Genomic DNA, 21,381 nt, shown 5'->3' with positions numbered 1-21,381 from the left:
TCTTGTTAGAAGGAAACAGGTGGGCATACTCTTTAAGGCTACCCTACAATTTCACATCTGCTCATCCTCAGGATCAAGTCATATGGGCACAGCAATAGGTGAGGTGTGTTCTGCAGCCTCCCTTCCCTGCTTTTCTGGAAAAATGCTGGAGGCTTTAGGACTGTAATTCCTTGGTGTGCACTTCATGCATCATGCCACTTACTCCTGCCTGCACCACGAGGTAGGAGGAGAAAACCACAGACTTCCTTGTTGCCTAGTCCTGCAAGGGTTTGTACTTTTAGGAATGTACTTTCAAATCCAGAAGTACAGGTACAGTTTCAGTTTCCTGCTGCTTGCAGCATTGCTTTGTATTTTCCAGTTATCTTAGGGATGTAGAAGCCACAGGGTTACACCATCTCTGTGCTGTACGTAAATCATCATTATCCTCTCAACCCACTCCTCAAATTCACATGCTATTTACTGATGAGCCGTGCATGTAACCCTTTAGGAGATTCAACCACATCCAAAGAGAACGTGTCCCTAAAACTGAGAGCTGGGCAAGTACAAGCCAAGCAGTGGCTTCCAGTCTCTATCAGGGATTTCCACAACCCTGTACATGGACGTAGCAGCACAGTATTCAGTGATTCTTCACCTTTCTGAGTGTATTTCCACTGGATAAGCTCCAGATCATCCTGACAGCTAAGCACTTCTTCAGCAGCCACCATTTCCATGAATGATACTTACAGATATTAATTGCCTCCAAAACTGTGTTTTGGTTTATTTTTCTTAAAGTAATGTAGAAATCCATTTAAGTGAATACACATTGAATATGCTGTTTTGCCAGTGTTTTTATGCTGTTATGAATATCACCAAACTACCAGAAGTTGAGCGTTGGAAACAAAAAATTACAAATGAAATCCTGCCCTGATAAATTCTAGAGCTCCAGTTTTAACAGTAACAGATTTGGGATTTCTTCTTGCAAAATGCTCAGCACTCTGTGTATTGCTTTTATTGAAAGATGGGGATGTTTAGCATCCTAAGAAACTGGAGAAATCTAAAGTTCTTGAAACTAAGTTGTATCCTAATCTCATAAGGCCATATGTTGTGGTAAGGAGGTACCAGGCTTTGGCCTTCGATTCCCAAATCAAAAGCAGAGAGCATTACAGCCTTATGAGTTTGGAGAAGAAGCAAGGGCCTTGGTCAGTTATGATTTATAGAGATGGATGGGGATAGAAGAAAGTTATTTGGTTGTGCTTTTGGAGATCGTCACTGCTCACTTGCTGGTGCTTGATTATAGTACTAGGCTACCTGCAGTGTAACTTTCTGGGCTTCATCTTGGATAAACACCTCCCAGCACTGGGAAATCATGGCTGGCCATGTCCCACATGTCATTGAGGGGTCTCATGAGTACTGCTCCATCTCCAGCTGCACCTGCAATGACGACCATGCAGCCAGGCCAACCAGCATTGGTCACATAGGCCTGTAAGCAGAGTGCAATCAGACAGTCCACATCACTATTACCACTGGCACTGCATGGTTGCAGTAGGGGCTAAAGGAGAGGGCTAAAATGGGGCTAAACACAGACCCAGAACTTCTTTCTATGGAAGCAACTGCATTTCAAACATTACTGACATAAAACAACACTTGTAATAATATGAGCTGATGTAAACTGAAATTGGTTATACTTTGCTCTCCCTCTCCTTCTCCAGTGTCTGAATTGGAATAATATACTTTCTGCCTGTGATGACATTTCTTATGTTGTTCTTTCCATATTATAATGCGCACTCATTCATTAATTTCCTTAAATAGCAGAATGTTTACTTCCTTCCTGCATTTGGCATTAAACAGTGAATTGCAAGCAAATATTAACTGAATTCTCAGAGATGTGGATCTGTTCTTTCCTTTTTCTAACAGGCTTAGAAAAGCTAAATGCACGTAGGCAAAATCTTATTCCTGTGCTGGAAACAAATGCAACAAATGCAAATGTTAATTTCAAAGCTATCTGTGGGCAGAAATAGGACTAATGACTGTTATCTCAGAATCAACAACTGGAAGAGCTTAAAATTAAAGTCGGGTTTAAAATCCAGAAGTCAGCAGGGTAGGAACCTTCAAACAGTTCACGTCTTGGAAATTAATCTCATCCTGTATAAACAGACTTTCTATGACTTGGTATTTGGGGATAGATGAAAACAAATGCGTAGGAGAGGCATCAAGAAGAAGAAATGGAAGTGAATCTTCAGACTCAGGGGATATTGAATGCCTTATGTTATGAGAAAACAGAAGTATCTTTGATGTGGGGCTACATAAAGCATCTAGACACTATCCCAGTTGCTAGCATTTCTTTATTTGAGTGGTTAAGCAAGAATGGAAACTACAGCTTCATTGAAGTAACTGGAAAAAAAAGTCATTTTGATGATCATTCTGAGTCAAGCTGTTACAGTTTTAGTAAACTCTTATGTCCTTCCTTATACTTTTTGTCTTTTGCACTGCTGTTAGAGCAAAGTTACTCAAGTTTAAAGCTAAGCTGATGTGGAAACACAGTAGGATTAGAGGCTAAAGAATGTTTGAAGTCTCCTACTTGAAAACCGACCTTGTGAGATTTCCAATTGAAAGATAACTTAACAAAGAGAGAGATAAATGAATGTTTAAAACTCATACTGAATTAATACAATACGCTTTGATTTGAATAAATAAGACTCTGAAAATCTCTGCTTGTATTGACAGTGTTCCAACTCACCTTGAAGAAAGGTGAAAATATATCTAGAAAATAACAGTAAGGCACAGAGTACTTTGTAAAGCTCTTTGTTGATAATTTCACTTATTCTGCTGCATTTCCTTAAATGTCACAAAGGAACATTAATTTTATCTAGCTATGTTGATTTTAATGCTGAATGGTAAATGACTACTCCTTCTTTCTCCAGTGCTGGCGAGGGAAAATGCCATGAAAGAATGTGTGGGGTGTATTCTCCCTCAGTTTGCTTTAGATCTACGTAGCCCATTTCTCATGCTGTCAGGAAGAATTTTTCTACTGCCTTCAGGGAAGAGACAGATTCAACCTTCAGCTCTGCAAGCCTGTACGCACATTCACAGCTGTGTTACTGGTCTAAGAGCCAAGAAGTTAGCACAGTAGTAAAGGAGAGGGCCAGGGACTAAACTTGCAGCTCAAAGAAAGCTAGGAAGCTATCTCTTGGCTGGACAGAACTACAGCTGTGAATACTGTACTGGACATAGGCATGGAAGTCAGGTGAAGTCTTTACTAAATGTAAGGCATATAAGCAGTTACAGCTTGCATGCCTTACAGTTTTTCCTCACAGCTTATACAGGAGACTGATGGATTTTGCTTTTCTCCAGTACACTTTATTTGTGGCTAGGATTTAGTCCACATCCTTTGGGTCGTTTAAGTGTTTGCCTGAGCCACTGTCTGTCAGGGTCTACTCTGAGGTGAGTCTTATCCTGCAAAAGCTGTCCCTCATTGTATCCAAAATTTATTCATGTGTCTGAGAGAATGGTGAAACTTAAAGTCTGCCTTTTCAGATGGCCAAAAGAAGCACTCCTTGGTGGTGCAGTGGAGGCAAAACCTTGGTCCTGCCAGCAAGGTAGATGGAGCAACAATTATCAATCTCTATGCATGTGGCAGCAGCTGGACTGCATGGTATTGCCCAAGATCATGTGACTGTACATGTGACTGAAGAGAAACTTTCTTCCTTAGACCCTATAAGTGGATAGACAGTAGAGAGACAGACTGGGTTATCATGGGTGTAAGCTCCACTTATGCATCTAAACATCGCTGTTGCTCTCCTGAGGGTGGAGGCAGTCTCTACTACATGAAGATACCCAGGCAGCAGCACTGAATAATTAAACCAGCATAACCCAGTACCTTGAAAGATAAAATTAAAACTTCAGAGCTTTCAAGAGAATTCCAATATGCTAAATGGGAACTAAGGCACTGCCTGTAACAGAATCTACAGTAGAGTTGCTCATGTGCCAAGGGAGGTCATGTCCTCTTTGTGGTAAGCTTGCATGTGCAGTTATGGGTGTATCTGTAATTACAGGCAATGGGAAGAAGGCTTGCTCAATAGCATTCCTCCCCCCACCACTCCAGACATGGGCAGGAACATGTGACATGATGAGGTCCCTGTCCTTCTCTTCCTCTCTGTACTCCAAACTCCTCTGCTCTTACCTACTCCACTCAGCCTTGAATTTGAGCTCTGCTTGCTGTTGAGCCGCTGACAGCCTCCAACAGCTCAGTACACAACACGTATCAGATGCCTGTTCTTCCGTTTGTCCTCGTCTCAATTTATATTACTTCTTCTCCACAGGAAATCTAATTAGATCTACATTTTTAAACTCAGATACACTTGTAAAAATGCATCATCATAACAGAGATAAGAAGCAAAGATGCAGAGTGTCTGGGAGCATCCTTGGGAACCTGTAAGCAACTTTACATAAAAAAAGACAAAACTCTTGAAGATGACCTCGTAAGAAAGAACTGTGCAGTGGCTCTGTTGCAATACAGTTCAGAAAGAGATGTGAGGGGAGAGGAAGAGTTGAGCTGGAGAATGAGACACTTGGACACAGATTTGTATTTCATGTTTAATATTTTAGCTGTTACTGCACTTCATTTTAGCATGAACACTCCAGCACCCACGCAAGCATAAGCAACAACAAGCTCTCAGCTGAGCGTAACAGGGCTAACGCAGCTGGGAGGTTCTCTATTTTCCTTACAGCTAATGTCACATAGTTTAAAAAAACAAAAATACACCACCCAAATCAAAACCCTTTATTTCCAGAAGCTGTAAATGCTTATTACTATGCTGTAAGGCAGTGTAAACAGGTTCCTGGCCCATGACTAAGGCTCACAGGCCATCTTGTAATGCAACTGGCCGTGCGCAGATGTTCCAAAAACATGAGGCATGGAAAGAATTCGGCTGGGCTCGCAGGGCCCCGTATCCAGTTTCAAGCCTCTTGTTTGATTAAGGGCATTTCTACAGGAAATGGAAAGCTTGAGGGCTACAAATGTTGACCTTTCAGGCAGCCGCTCGCTTCAGAGGAGAGGCTGAGAGACTACCGGGGATGTGTGTGCCTGTTTCCGTGTGAAGAGCATATTCACACCCACATGAAGCGAAGCAATGCACTCCTCGGGTGACACACGTCTTGGTGAGAACCACCAAAAGCGAGCAGACTTCTCTGGAGCAGCAGCGGCCCTGTTTTTTTTCCCCCTTCCCTCCAATTTCCAGGCGGCCGCAGTGCAGGCCGGCGCGGGGCTCCGTCAGCAGAGGGCGGCAAAGGACCGCAGAGAGGCGGCAGCGAGCGGCCTTCAGCGTGGGGAACGCGCTGAGCGTTCGGCATTGAGAGCGGGAAATGAGCGCTCTGCTCTATAAAACACAGGGTACAAGTCAACCTTTTTTTATCTTTTCTTTTTCTTCTCTTTCTTTTTTTTTTTTTTTTCCAGACGAAATTAACTTTAAAAGTTGCAGCGGTATCTCCATAACTTACAGGCTCTCAGAGTGCTAGGGCTCTGAAAGCTTATTTTTTCTGCATCACTCAGCTCTCTGATCTGTGAAGATTTTTTTGGCTGCGGCTAAGATAGCTCTCTGAGGTTGTAGATGCAGCACACACCTCTAGAGGTGTCTCCCAAGGAAGGCTCCACGTGAGCAGCTCTTCCTTCAGATTCGTCACCAAAGCTGTCCCTGACTCACCCATGAGTTAGAGGCTGCAACAGAGCTCCCTTCTCACAGAATGAGGACGGGCACATGCAAAGTTACTCAAAATACCTATGGTGGTTCACACCCTCTCTCCAGTTTAAGTGTTGGCTTTACTCAACAGAGACTTCCTTTTGTGCTCAAGATGAGATTGTGCTGTTCTTTACTTGTGTTAGCGCTACTGAGTGAGAAGGGCTGGGAAACAACTTGATTCCATTCTTGTTAATCATCAAGCAGTGGTAAATTACTTGCAAATTCAGGCTTAAAATCCTAGTAACACAGGCATAAATGGAAGCACTATATTTTCCACTTAGAAAAACACTACAGAATCATACAGAGTTGGATGGGAACCGTAAAGGCCACCTAAAGCAACTCCCCTGCAATGAACAGGGACATCTGCAGCAGATCAGGATGCTCAGAGCCCTGTCCAGCCTGACCTTAAATGTCTCCAGGGACAGGGCATCCACCACTTCTCTGGGCCACCTGTGCCAGTGCCTCACCACCCTCACTGTAAAAAACTTCCTCCTTATATTTAAAGACTCAGCAAGTACAGGTTATAGTCAGGAGAGTCTAAGCAGTAAGCACTAAGGCTAAGCACTGCACCATTTGATCTCAATCAGTTTATCTAATAAAATATTTCCTCTCCCTACAAATGCTATCATCTTGACTTTTGTCCTTCAGAATCCAACAGAAATCTGCAATCTTTGCAGCTGGCTTGTGAGGTGCATCCATTTGACTGGATGGCACCAGTAAGCAAGGACCAGAAGCTCTTCTGTCTCCTTCACACCTTTGTGTGTCAAATAGACAGATCATAAGTTTTTGGCATATGTACTTGCTATAAGTCAATTAAAACAAAATCCATGATTACATCATGAGAAAGGTATTTTTGGCCTCCAAGGAAGCAGAGTATCAATTCATCAGTATTGTTTGCTCGCCAACTATAGTTTTGGCAGAGATTTCAGAAAATTTGTATTTCTTGCTCTTCAGTTAAAGTACTGAAAAGGCATCTAGCCAGCAGAAGGACAGGGAAAATATGGATTGACACAAACCTAGAAAGACAAGCTTGGCAGAAATCCATGGTATTTTTTTTTTTGGCTGTAAATGACTAGTAGCTTTCCTAGATCAAATTCTTCCAGAAACAGAAAGAACACTCTGAGATTTGTTTCTCTTTAGTTATTTTTTCTAAAATCTTCATGTGCTCTTGGTACCACCACGGGAAATGCTATGCTATCATTTCATTCATGCTTCCTAACTTTTTTTTTATTATTATTACACTGCTGTTCTTTCCTGAACATTTTCTCTTCTCACAGTATTTTCCCTCAATGTTCCAGAATACTGAGAACACAGGAAGCAGTTTTCTGAAGGGGAAGATGATTTTCTGAAGGGTTACCACCTCATCAGTTTAATTGCCAGGCTTTTTGTTTATCCATTTGACTGAATATAAGTTGAACTAGCAGGCCATGCCTAACCTGCCAGGAAATGTTTTAAAATAACAAGAAAATATTAAGTAATGCTTGCAGGTTGTGACCCTATAAAATTCTGCCATTATGCATAGAAATTGAACTTCAGATATTTCCAGCTCCTATTAAGATTATAGCATTACATTACATTGGAACTATAGAGCAAAATCCCAACAATCTCTCTACAGTGAAGGACAAAAGATGATGGGGAAGAGTGCTTTAGGTCTGGGAGCAGGTAATGAGTCCTTTAAAGCACGATTCCCTAGATTAGACTTTCAGTGTGGATCACTTTAGCAGACACTAGAAATTAGGACAAATGACTTTCAGATAGTTTTACTTCCATTTCTTTGTATTACTGAGAGGTCTTCAAACTGGGGCAGAGTCAGATAAAATATCTCTCCTCTGAGATGACTAATAATAGCTGTTTAAGGGATTTGTTTCTGAACCTTGTTCCCAGACACTGAAACAGCATTCTTCAGATATAATCTATTTTCTCACTCTCAACTCAATGACCATTTTAAAAGTATTTTCCCCTTTTCCATAAAAACATGATGAAATTTCAGATCGGAAATTCTTATTAGGTTGATCATATCATCTTATATTAAGGTTGATTTATTTCAGAAACAGAAAAAAACAAAGATTTAATGCTGGAATGCCTCTAACCTACTAGTCCAACTGTCTTTTTCCTTTCAAGCTACTTTCCTTCTGTAACAGTGTACTTCTGCTCTGCAAATGATAAATCTAATCAGAAATGCAGTTTGTGAGCAAATAGCGCTTTCCACCTGCATTTTGACGTGGGTTATTAAATCACAGAATTCGAGTCTTCCTTGTAAATAATACTTCTGTCATTACCACAAATGAGCAATGCATATTGTTGGCTCTTTTAAAAAGTAGATTGAGCCATTACCAAACACTAAGGCCTGGTTTCCCTGGCAGTCAGCATCATAGAAACTTTGCTCTGACTCAGCCTGACCAAGTCATTTGAATTCCTGCTCAATTTATTTCACTGCATTACTCCTTTCCAAGTCATCCTCAGAAGGGACAGGCAGGCAGTGGTTTCCAGTGCTCAGAGCTCTGATGTCACCTTCTAAGCTTGCACTCTGACATTGTCTCCTGAAATCGAAGCTGGAGGAGTGGCTTTAAGATGCGGAAAGAGCACATTCTACGGTAAACTGCTCATACAATTTGCTCAGAAATGTATTTCCTGCGTTTCCTGTGATGTGTGGAGTTTTGTCTGAAGATACTGAATGCTCTTTTCACTGAAAATATAAGTATAAAGGGAAAAAAAAGATGGGTCATTGACACATTTGTTAAACTAGCCCTTCAGCTTACAAATGTTTAGGAATATGCTTTACCTTTGTAAGTATGAATAGTCCTCTTCAGTTTCCATGGGTATCTATGAGTACAGAACAAAATGCATGAGTATATGCATTGTATATATGTATATGTACCTAAGCAGATGTATAGTAGCATGTGTACCTAAGCAGACACTGTCTTTTTTAAATATCAGTTTCAATATAAGAATATTAGTTTTGTCACCAGGGGGCTTCTTAATTCCTTTATTAGAATAGAAATACATAACAACAAAATTTGAAAGCTGCTGAAATGGTTATTGATTTCTAGTACATATCAACGTCTGCATGGTTACAAATTTCATGGAAATCAGTTTTCATGCCATACTGTTTTAAGTCCTTGGCAGAATATAATTTTCAGCCGTATGTATTGCGCTGAAACAGGTTCAGCTGGGCAAACAAAATGGACCAAAAAAATCTGTGAGGTTATACTTTTATATGGAAATGGCTTGAGTTTTGCTCCAACGTGTAAAGAAATAATTGTCAATTTCTTCAAAGAATTCTTTAAAAAATGTTACCAAGCTCCTCATCAAAAGCACAGCCCAAAATTACAGCTATAGTATTTTACTTAAAACTTTTTCCTAAGCCTCAACTACAAAAAGTGAATATATAGGCACATATAAATGCTGTTGGATGCGATGATAACTTGAAACTACCACTACTATTTCAGTGTGAGAGGATCTAACTTTTCTGTTGCATTTGATCTTGCAAACGTAACTGCTGTTGCAGCAGCATCTCTTTATGGCTGTATTCCACAAATCCATAGGAATTCTAAACATTTTTATTCTATCACACAATATTTAATTATTATTTAATTCCATAGCAAGCTATGAGCAGCATGAAAGCAGAATGAAAGAAAACCTGCCCTAAAGAATGCTAGCTGCTCGTGCTTTTCGTGAACTATGTCTAAATGTACAAAAGACACATTTTCCATCATAGCAATTGCCTCGAGGTGTGGAAAATATAACAAGAAATGTGATTGTGAGCAAACCCTGGGCAGAGCAGTGAAACCCACAAGAGCCAAACACAACTTTCAGATGAAAGAGGGCACACAGCTGCCTGCCACAAATCTCCACGGACTTCCCAACACACATGACTTGCAGGAAATGCCTCGTTGTTGTTCGAGCTCATCACATCAATAAGCACAGGGAGAATGTCAGCTCCTCGCCATTTGCTTCGTGCCTGCTTCCCTCCTCTGAGCTGCACAGCCAGCATTTCACAGCGGATGGGAGAAAAGATTTCTATGGCTGCGCAGTCAGTAATCCTAGTGCAGGAAGTTAGCAGTGCAGCCAGGGGTGAATGTATTGAACATGCTACCTCAAAGAAACCCTGTGCCTCTGACAGCTGTATTAATATTGACAGGAATAAAGCAGCTAGAGCAGCACACGCTCAGGCATAATACTGCAATATTTATTAACTACTTTCATCTATGAACATCCTATTTTTACATGTAAGTTCTTGGCATGAGATCATACACACATGAGGTGATCTGAATATCAGCAAATAACAAGTTTAACTCGGGTGCAGTTAAAATATCCTCTCTTAATTGCTCTTTCAGTGTCATTATGAGCAGTGTACATGATGTTGCACTAGCAAGCTTCTCGAGAGCTCATAGACAGCCCACGCGCTCAGCTTGGGGCTGACAGCTGAGCACCACAGTGAAGCTTGTTCCTCTTATCTCTCCTAAGTACTGGAGGTAAGAGAGAAGAAACAGGAGAAAAAAAGAAACTTGTTTCCTTTTCCTATTATTTCCAAGTTTCGCGTCTTCAAATGCCCAAAGAAAACCTCCTGAAGTGGTGGCACATCCCTTTGCATATGTGCTTTCAAAAGCTTTCAGCAGCAACATAAGGTCCCTCAAAAGGCAAACCTTTTAGCAGGCGCTCTGAACTAATCGGGGCTGAAATTATAAATGACCTTCAGAGACGGCACTGCAGATGATAGCGAGAACATCTGCAACATAGTCTCTAGGTTTATGTTTCAGAAGGACCTTGTAAAATTCTTTTCTTCCTTGCCTGCACTGTTTTGGTGGCCAGCAGAGTAGAGGTCAGCTTGTTTGTTTTACCCCTCTCATGATTTTGCTCTGCCAGACGTGTGTCTATAAGACACAATTCCTTAAAAACAAATTGTGTCATGCAGTAAAAAATAACTCTAAAATCACTGTGTCAAAGGCTATTTCTGTTCCCAGCTGTTAAAACCATAGTCCATCTTTGCTATTTTCTTTCTTCTTTTTTGCCTTTAGAAAGCTGTTGATCTCATCCCAGCGAGTGAACTTAACTTTACAATTGGAACAACTGATGAAATACAGTGAAATCAATAGTGACGATGTTAAAATAAATATTGTGCAGAAAAATAAATGTTGCTATTTATGAAGCAGGAAAGGTCATGGGCTATAGAAAATAATGAACGCATTCATCTACACCACTGCATCACAGCTAGAATGGAAGCCCTCTGATCAGTGAGTCATCTCTTTGCAGCTTCTCTGCTGCACTGCTCGTAGCAGAGCTGACTCGCAACCACTGTACCAGCGCACAAATCACTGCCTGTAGGACCCCCTTTAACTCCAGTGGAGCCTTGTTTGATGATAAAACTCTTGCAGCAGGGGACTATATTTAAATCTCAGTGACTCATTCATCTCATGGCTTTTTTGGAGTCATTAGTGGATCATATAACTATATATATTTCATTCATGTTCTCATTGTGGTTCCTATTTATAATTGTAGTTGTTTCGTGTCACTCAATTCTCTTAATAAAACAGCAGTCTCGAGCTGTCTCACTGTAAACAGTTCCCCCTATTTATTCTGTGGCCTTCTCTTTGACAATATTTTGACAATATAAAATTTCCGGGTAGGAGTATACCAGGTTACAGTAGCATTTGATATTAGCTGCTTGGATCTACTGACTCATAAAGAAAGGTTTTGAGGAGAAGAATCAGGAACAGATGGTTCTGTTGAAGGGAAACAAGTGGACTTTTATTTTCATATTTTTTCCAACTAGCCTGCTAGTATCAGCTTCGTTAGTTTCTTTCTACATTTAAAACAGCCTTTCCACAGTTTGAAGATTTCAAAAAATGCTTTTGCTTTGCCTTGTCCATCCAGGAAAGGAGTTACCTCTTTCTCTTTCTCTTTCTCTTTCTCTTTCTCTTTCTCTTTCTCTTTCTCTTTCTCTTTCTCTTTCTCTTTCTCTTCTCTTCTTTTCTCTTCTTTTCTCTTCTTTTCTTTTCTCTTCTTTTCTTTCTTTTCTTTTCTTTTCTTTTCTTTTCTTTTCTTTTCTTTTCTTTTCTTTTCTTTTCTTTTCTTTTCTTTTCTTTTCTTTTCTTTTCTTTTCTTTTCTTTTCTTTTCTTTTCTTTTCTTTTCTTTTCTTTTCTTTTCTTTTCTTTTCTTTTCTTTTCTTTTCTTTTCTTTTCTTTTCTTTTCTTTTCTTTTCTTTTCTTTTCTTTCTCCTTTCTCCTCTCCCCTCCCCTCCCCTCCCCTCCCCTCCCCTCCCCTCCCCTCCCCTCCCCTCCCCTCCCCTCCCCTCCCCTCCTCTCCTCTCCTCTCCTCTCCTCTCCTCTCCTCTCCTCTCCTCTCCTCTCCTCTCCTCTCCTCTCCTCTCCTCTCCTCTCATTATTTCCCCCTTTCCCCCCCCTTTTTTGCTTTTTTTTCCTGTTCTTTTTCCTTTTTTGTTTCTGTTTCCTTCTTCTCCTTTTGAAAAGATTTAAGATATGTTTCAGTAACAAACACTTTTGAATTTACACAGGAGCTCATCATGCCAAAACGTCTTTATGCACAGGCATCAGCAATGAGATCATCTCTGCTTTGAAAACACTTTTTGTTAGCTATCGGGCTTTACAGAGAGAATAATGTTACCAGCGGAAGTGTTGGCAGTGATGTCATATTTGTAATTCTAGCATTATGAAAGTCCCATATGGAGTGGAAGGCAGGAAAGGGAGAGCATGTGATGATTGTATACACAGGTTTATTTATACCAACAAAGCCTGAGGTAGCCAAAGGTACACAAACTACTCAGTTTGGCAAGCTAGCTCCACACAGGAACCATAGGTGTCTAAAGCTTTGAAAACTATAGTCCCTAGCAGAGCTTGATTGTCAGTGGTGATCCAAAATCCTTGCTTGGTTCCTTGGCTCCCTGACATTAAAAATGGCAATACATCTATACGCAATCCTTCAACAACCAGTAAAAATCTCCTCCACCACCCTGAAGACCTCAGAGCCATTAGATGATGCCCTTACCACATGGCCTTTGATCCTAGGCCAGGAAAGTAGGAAATACTGATTTGGCTGAAGCAGTTTAAAAAACCACAGTAGGAAATACCTTGCTTGACTTGGACTAATCAGGAATGAGGGCTTGGGTTTGCACTGTCAAGACCTGGGCAATAAATCACGATCCTCTTTATTCTGGTAAGAAATTAGTCAATCTAAGGATCCAATGGATGGACCTGTGAGTCCAAAATGGCAGCAAAGTGCTTATTTTCATTAGCATCCAAAAGCAACAGAAACATTGCTTATCTCGGCTAGAGATAAGCAAGCCAAAACGAGCCTAATCTGAAAAGAGTTAAAGAACCACCTTAAAGATACCTTTGTGACACACGCTATGTGCCAAGCTATCACCCCAACTTCAGATCATTGAGGCATTTTCTTTTCAGCAGAATAAAAACTTTGAGCTGAAACAATCTTTTCCCCTCTCTTACACTTTTTTTCCTTTCAGCAACTATAATAAAAAAAGTCTTTTATTAGCACAGCACAAATTTTCCCTAATTTATCCTGGACGAAAAAAAAAAGAAAAAAAAAGCTTAAATTAGTACTGAAGTGATGGATAATGGTAAATAATACTGTATTGCCTTATCAAAAGACATAGTTTGGCAAATGTGGGGAGAAGACAGAAGGATAGGTAAGAGCTTTTGTAAAATGCCAGTGCTGTGAGCTGTGGTTGAGCCATTAAGTCTGCCGTAAGGACAAGTAGGACAGTAAATACCCAACAACTTTTTCTGTGGTTTTGAATTTCGATGGAAAACAAACAAACAACACAGTATCTGTTTGGCATCATTTTTTAAAGGATTTTCATGAAATGATCTGCGTTTGTACTCTGATGCGTGTAATTCTGTCCAGTGGAAAGAAACCAGCATATAAATGTTTTCTATGACTTTCGTCCTTTGAGGAAAAGATATGGGAGAACTGGGAAATATTAACTGTGACTCTGCAATTGATAACTATGCTAGGAAAGCAGAATTATAAATCAGACTGATTTTAATGCCAGTGTTCCCCATGCATGGCCCTGCAAGAAAAAAGTTGTCTTTGAATTCTTCTTTTCTACGTGTGTTATCCAAAGAACGATCATAGCCCTCACAGAGTTTCAGAGCATGGTAAGTCAGAATAAGCAGGAAAGGTTTGTAAGGCCAGATACAACATAGGTTTTTAGAGAACTCAGAGTGGGACTTGGTCTAAATTTTAAACTCCCACATTATTACCCTTAGAGTTTATATGGAAGTAAATCGGAGACATGAAGGGCATCTAATTTTGGTAACATGCAGTCTCTATGTACCTTGAATTACACGCCTGCAAACACTCATGTTTGCACTAGTTGGGCTGTGAAGCCATGGCTTAGGCAATAGCTGAACATGAGCAGAACCCAGAGATAAAGCACACCAACCCTATTTCCGCTCAGGGGCACGCTTCCAGGAAATTCACCCCAAATGGATGGATATGCCTTGATGGAGCACCTGGGGCTACGATGTGAGTCTTGGCAGGTGTCTGCACACGTAGTATTTCCCACCAGTAGCATCAGCATCTCCCTGCTGAATTTGCTGACCAAGCATTGTCAATTCAGTGTGCTGGCAGACTTTCAATGCCACATGAGCTGGAAAACATCTCCTGTGTACTCTATTGAATCACAGAAGAGAATAGAATAATTAAGGTTAGAAAAGACCTCTAAGATCATCTAGTCTAACTGTCCACCTACCACTAATACTGCCCACTAAACCATGTCCCTAAGTACTACATCTATTCTTTCCTTAAGCAGCTCCAGGGATGGTGACTCCACCACTTCCCTGGTCAGCCCGTTTCAATCCCTCACCACTCTTTCAAAGAAAGCAACCCAAAAGCTGCATGTACTCCAGAGCTAGGCACCTCTAAATTCAATGCTGTAGCATTCAGCTTTTAAATCCCTTGACAGAGACTGCTTATAGAGCCAGACAGTTATGTCAGAAAAATACAAGGTATGTTTGGATGGCTCGTAGCAAGAAAACCACTCAAGCAGCTTTATGCCTTCAGCACCTGGAGTGCAACACCTCATAATTACTGAAAGCTTATAGCTAAACTGTGAGAACTTCTTCTACCCCTCATTAGTATTTCCACTATACAGATTTTTATAATATCAGTCTGGAAATCAATTAGTGTAGACAAGCTGCTGCCTTCTGATCCCCAGACTCTAGACCTAGTTCTTTATGGCTTCTCCCCTTAGGTACACGATAACCCTGGATTGAATTATGCTGAATATGAACATGCTGAGGCATTTGCACTTTTCATTAACAGTCTCTTAAAAGAAACATAGTTACGTTTTTCTTTTTTTTTTTTCATTTCTTGTGACCTTCAGAAAGGAGCTGCTCTATTACTCATTTCCCGAAACATACGGTTTCCTTGTCAGGGGATGGGGAGTGGGTGGGAAGTGGGAGTTGAGTTTTTCCATTTTTGACAGCACTAATGAACACTGTGGTACGATAACATGGCAAAAGGGAAGGCTACTTGTTCCATTTGTGTAAGGATGCCAAATAACACAGAAACACTCTTGCCATTACTTGGTCTATATGCCAACTGTTGGAAGGGGGCTCTGGTTTTCACAACAATGACAACAGTAATATCAGCACTGCAGTAAGAGCAGTTCATAGAATGATAGAATAACCCAAGTTGGAAAGATACCCATAGGGATCATGAAGTCCAGCTCCTGCCCCACACAGGACCACTCCAAAATCAGACCTTAGCAGTTACCCAGTTATAAACTCCAGGCATTAATGATTCTCAGAAAACTAGCAGGTGTGGAGCTGTTTTGCTTTCATTTTCCTAGTCCTGTAACATTAGATGTGCGTGTAGCAACAAATTAGGAGACTCCTCTTAAATGGAATGATTTGATAGGAAATTCAGCGGCAGAGAGGCATTGCTGATCAGATGACAGACAGGTTAGGTTTGGCATACATTCCCATGTGAATCAGGATGGTGAAATACACTTTATTTATCTAATTTCTTTTCCTTTAGGGGTTGCATGAAGTCCCCTCATTGAGGCGTGCTGGTCTCCTGCTAAATTCAGAGCTGCATTTCTCAAAGAACTAGGAAAGGGATGTGTTAAGTTTAAGGACTTTTCTCCAACTTGTTTATATTCACGTGAAACAGAAAGCCAAAGAAGACATAGGAATTATTCAATACAGGTGATAAAGTACAAAGTATTGCAGAATATGATATTTTGAGTTCGCTTAAATATCATGCTTTTCAAAAGAGCGTAAATGGTGCAATTTTACCTATTTTGGTCTTCAGCACAGTATGTATTCTAAGGTTCCCGTACTTGTCCCTCTCTTTAAAGCTGCTCTCGTACTTCACACTCAAGCTGCCACAGCTGGCCCAAAATTAAAATGGACAACCAGATCAACAACATTCCCCACCCACATCATGCAAATCTATCAACCAGAATGATGAGAAAAGTGCCCAATGCTCCCTAAAGGCTCAATCCCATACATTTCACACTTCAATTAAAGCAGCTTTCTGCAGTGTTCCTTCTCAAATTCAAATGATACAGAATGTAAAATATGCTCCCACCATACTTCAGGGAGTGGTAATTTTGCAAGAAACAAAATACCTTTTACAGAAAGTTAGTGTAGGGCTATATTGTTTCTCCTGTGCAATTGAATTAAGTATATGCATTGTATACATTTAAATAATAGCCATTTAAATATGCTTTTCATGACTAATTGTTAAATGGAAAACATTTGCAAATTTTAGACAAAGCAAAAATTATCCAACACTTCTTTCCTATGAATTGTATTTTTTTTAATTTAAAAATATATAACCTGAAGTAGGGAAATACTGTTATAGGGAAATCCAAGAAAAACGTATGAGTTACAATAATGCCTCCCCACCGTCTCTATAGATTACAGATAACATGAAATCACGGACTGTCCGTAAGGCAGAGTAAAGAAAGAGCAAGCCAAAAAGATCATTTGACAAGTCTGCTTCTCAGCGACAGAAACGCTGCAAATATAATGTAAATACATACTCATCAAGCTATTGATCAGATAATCAAAGTAGAGATAAAAGCTATCACTTAATTTTCTGTATGTGTTCACACACAGCATTCTCTCAGCAACATATCTTCATCTACAATATTTTGCTTATGTGTAACTGGCCAAGATGATTGTGCTTCCACTGTTTCCCATCATTTTACAGTCTGGAACATTTTCACTGGTTAGGACTAAGTGAAACATTGTCAGTACATTCTCAGCGTCTGCATTTTCATAATCTCTTACCTTTGTTTAACCAATATTTCATGATGCATATTTCATGAGTCAACATACAGCATGGCTTATCTTCATATATGCCTGTAAGCCAATGCCTGACAATCACAGCTGAAATGAGGGAGGAAAATGGCACCCACAAAGATCCAGCAAGCACACAAATTGCTTTGGCCAGACACACTGCTGCCTAAATGCTGGGCAGCGTTCCCTGCCTGTGTATATGCTCCTAGTCTGTGTTTTCTTACACTGGTATTTGCTGATTGTGTCAACTTACATTAAGTTGCTTACTGGGTTGTTGAGTTTTGGTGTGTGTGTGTGTGGTTTTTTTTTTGGGGGGGGGGGGGGGGGGGGGGGCGGGTTTTGAAACCTCACTGTTGGTTTATGTTTTATCAAGACTGAGACATAAAAATGTATTGCTAAGCTTGAAAGGACAGTTGCTAGAACCTCAGTACCTCTGGGACTGGACTGAACTGAAGCTTAACCCATGCATGCATACTGCAGATGTATCTATAAGGCAGAGGTGACCACAGTGTCCAGAGCTCTGTTTATAAAGACCATGCTTCAGTTTAATTATTAGGATGAAGTTTCCCATCATGGGTTTCTGCTTCAGGCTGAAGTGAGTTCAAGCAAGTATAAGCCACAGCCTTTTCCAGGAAAAGAGTTAGGATAAAGAACTGCTATCTAAAAATAAACAAATTGCCTCTTCAGAAATAACTACTGAGGAGCTCTAGCATGTCCATGATTCTTACAGCAAGGAGTCTTTCACTGATTTAAAGGAAATTCTCCGAAATTTGGCTGATGAGCCTCTGCAAGTCTATATGCATGTATGTACGTGTATTTACTCAGGAGAGGCTTGCTGAGCTTGACAACACAAATCTAAAAGTGTTTTCCCTCCACATGGGTTGATAGAGGCCTCAGGCAGTCTTTTCTTAATTTTTTTTCTACTTGGTTCTAATGAAAGCTCATCCCTTAGATATAGGATACTTACTTAAGCCCCACTTAAGAAATGTTGTGAGAGAGGTTCCATCATTTGCCTAGCTAGACTGGTTTATGTCTAAGAAGATTTTGCTAGACGTGTCACTGTAGTCTGCTTCCCTGTGAATTAAGCTGCTTGCACTTTATCCCAACCCCAGTGGTCACAGAGATCACAGTATCGGTGCCCTTCTCATATGCTGTATGTAACTGAAGTACATATATATGCCCTTCTCATATGCTGTATGTAACTTCTTGCCATGTGCTCATCCCTGGACTGTCCAAATCTGTAACTTTCCCCAACTAGACTTCTAAATCACTCATTTATTTCTCGTAGGTTGTCAAAAAATGGGATACTAAGTGTCATTTTATACCTCTCTAAAATCCTGCTCTGGGATTTACCTCCATCTAAGCCACACTCCAGCAGTGATCATTTAGAAGATAGATAGCAGGACTTCTTCCTTCTGTTCTCTCTTCAGCTGCTAACTGATGAAAGAAAGCCAGCCTAAGCTGTCAAGTCAGGCTGCAGTTTCATCAGCTCCAAAGGGTAGCACGGCCCAGCTATGCTGCTCAAATAGGTGGCCTTCTCCTCCACCTCAGCTGCTTCTCCTATCACTGCAAGTGCAGGTGCAGCCATGTGGTCAACCTAAGTAGAAAATATTAACTACAGGCACTGAACTGGTATTACATCTAACTTAGCACTTTAACAAGTAGGTGACCTGCAGAAACATTGACATGCAAATGTGTTTTTGTTACTAGGTGATGAGGTGACATCACACATGGTGCTAGATATCTGCTGCTGTCAGGACAAAGTCAGTGGCACTCCTGCAGCAGCCTGTGTGCAGAACTTACAGTTACCTCATTCCTTCTTCTCTTCCCTGCTCCTGATCTGTACAGTGATCTCTGCCTTTCCAGACAACCAAGAAATTTGAGAATGTGGTTTCCAAGAACAAAGCTTTATACCTGCAGGTTTAGCTTCCTTCCATGGCATGTAAAGTGTCAGAGGGGTCCATTCCTCACCGATAAGAAAGAGGTTCTGGGCTGACACTGATGGGCTGATCTGGGTGGGCATTGTCAGGGCTTCTCTGCAAACTCTGACATTCTCAAGCTGAATATTCTCACATCCCAGAGACGAGTTTTGAACCTCAGACCTAGAATGAAGCCTGATAACTCCAAGGGGGAATGGTCTTTTACTAAAAGAAGGGATATTTAAGGTAGAAGTTAGGAGGAGGGTTACTCAGAGGGTTGCAAAGGCACTGCCCAGAGAAGCTGTGGATGCCCCATCCCTGGAGGCATTCAAGGCCAGGTTGGATGGGACTTTGAGCAGCCTGACCCAGTGAGTGGCAGCCCTGCTCACAGCAGGAGATTGGAAGTCTTCCAATCCAAGACATTCTATGACTCTATGACTTCATTTTTTATGTTTTTATTTTTTTTAATCAGGATTTAAATGTGTGGAAAGTTATGCTTGTACACATTTTGTAGATGGAAAGAGATGAGATTATTAGCCAGTGTCCTTGGTGAAGTCTTCTGGAAAAATGGCTCTTTGGGGTACAGTTGCCAACGAGCACGTTTCTAAGCCCAGGACAGAACTGCCCAGAGGAACCTGCACTGACTCTGAAAAGCCCTGGGAGCCAGCCATGATAGTGGTAGTGTGTATTGACCCTAGTGGGGAAATGAATGATGCATTTTGGAGAGCCACATCTCCACTGTAAGTGTATTTGTACACTGGGAGGGGTAGTTTTGGAATTTGAAAGACTACACAGGCACATCAAGGGGTGATCAGACATGCTTTTCTCTGTCATGTTGGGCACCAGAACAGACTCCTCAGGGCAGTCATAAAAGCACCAAGCTTGCTGGAGTTCAAGAAGTGCCTGGACAGTACTCTAAAACATAGATTTTGGATTTTGGGTGGTCCTGTGTGGAGCCATGAGTTGGACTCAATGATCCTCGTGGGTCCTTTCCAACTTGAGATATTCCATGGTTCTAGGGTGGGTTGGTGGTTGGCCTAGATGCTCTTACAGGTCCTTCCCAGCCTTAACGATTCTATGATTCTAAGATTCTTTGTCCCTTGTTTTCCCTGGTGCTTTGTCTCCTGTTCACCTCCTCCCTGCTCCCACCCCTTTGCTAATAGAGGACAGGGGCCACAACAGATCGTGGATATACCATGTGTTTTAGAAGCGATATTGGAGCTGCACACGTTTTTTGAAGAGAGTTTTGGTGCACTATAAGCTGGAGCTGGTCTCACTTAAGAGTTGCATTAGCACGACTGTGCCACAAGGGCAGGAACAAGCATCTGGAAACTTCTTCAAACAGCTTCGCCACTGGAGAAAACACACCACCGGCCTGCGTGGCCATGGAGGTACCCTGCTCCACTTAATTAGCTCTGCTGAAAGGCACAGCTAATTAGCGTGGTGCGGAGCGGCTCTGACACAATTGGCTACTGTCAAGGCTGGAGCCCACATCTCTGTGCTGTGCTGCAGCAGTGTGCCCACACCTGGCATCCTGGGAAGCCTGCTGGTGCTGCGGGCACGAGTTCACCTCACGGTTGACTGAGGAGGCAAGATAAAGGGACACCGGTTCGTCAGATCCTTGCCCAGCGAGGCAGCCACCGTGGGCTCCCCGTGGGCAGCAAGCACTGAGACTCCTGCGTGCCCCCAACCTGAGGTACAGTTGTGGGAGCGACCGCTGCCCCACAGCTTGGGACGGCTCAAGTTCAGTCCGGCGCTATCGCACCTCGCCCTGCGGCGGGACACCACGGCCCCCACCTCGCCCGGAAGCTGCGGAAAGAGCCGAAGCTCTCCGAGTGCAGCCGATGAGGGTCGGGGCCCGGACGGAGCTGTCGCTGCTCCCCGCTAGGAGGCGGCAGCGGGCGGGCGGGCGGGCGTCCTCGCTCCCCACCGCCCTCCCCGCCGCGCCCCGCCCCGCCCCGCCCCGCCCAGCCCAAGGCGCAGGAGCCGGCGGCAGCGGTCCCGGCGGTGCCGCGTTCCGCACCTGCTCGCTTCGGTGTTCGTCGTGGCGGTGGCCGCAACGGCCTTCCGCGCCCCCGGGGGCGGCGGGGTGGCTGCGAGGCAGGTACCGGGCCGGGCGCGGGGGAAGTTGGCGCTGCCGGGGCTCAACCGGGCGGCGGGGGCTGCCGTGCCCGGCGCTCCGGGCTCCGCGGGGCGGGCGCTGGAGAGCGGCGGCCGTTCCGGGCGGCGGGGCTGAGCGTGGTGCCGGCTGTCAGCGGGCGGCCCGGGGCGCGGCGGGGCTCCGCCCGCTGCCCTTCGTCCTCTCGGCCCTGCACCGCGACGGGGCAGCGGGGCGGGCTGGGTTTCCGCAGTCTCGGCTGTCCCCGTCCCACCTTCTCCTACTGAGCTCCCGTAACCGCCGTGCTGGGGCTCGGGCACCGCTCTGCGTGTTCTTTCTGCTCCCGTACCTGTGTAAC

At 42.6% G+C, this 21,381-nt stretch overlaps 1 protein-coding gene across 7 annotated transcripts in view; it reads left to right on the top strand.

Annotated features, from left to right (window-relative positions):
• The window catches only part of PTPN3 (protein tyrosine phosphatase, non-receptor type 3), a 159,257-nt gene that overhangs the window by 17,160 nt on the left and 120,716 nt on the right, over positions 1–21,381 (top strand). For 2 of the 7 annotated variants that reach the window (XM_040695500.2, XM_015282341.4), the window contains exon 1: positions 20,886–21,025. The exons of 2 other annotated variants lie outside the window; for them this stretch is intronic. The gene's annotated coding sequence lies outside the window, so the exon portion shown is untranslated. Of the gene's footprint in view, positions 1–20,543; positions 20,622–20,885; positions 21,030–21,381 lie in introns of those variants that run through there. 3 more of the 7 variants (XM_040695501.2, XM_015282342.4, XM_046935370.1) reach the window with 2 other exon arrangements.

This window comes from Gallus gallus, chromosome 2 (assembly GCF_016699485.2).
Source record: "Gallus gallus isolate bGalGal1 chromosome 2, bGalGal1.mat.broiler.GRCg7b, whole genome shotgun sequence".
Lineage (NCBI taxonomy): Eukaryota > Metazoa > Chordata > Aves > Galliformes > Phasianidae > Gallus > Gallus gallus.
The sequence above is the reverse complement of the archived record's forward strand: the minus strand, read 5'-3'. Positions and strand labels throughout refer to the sequence as shown.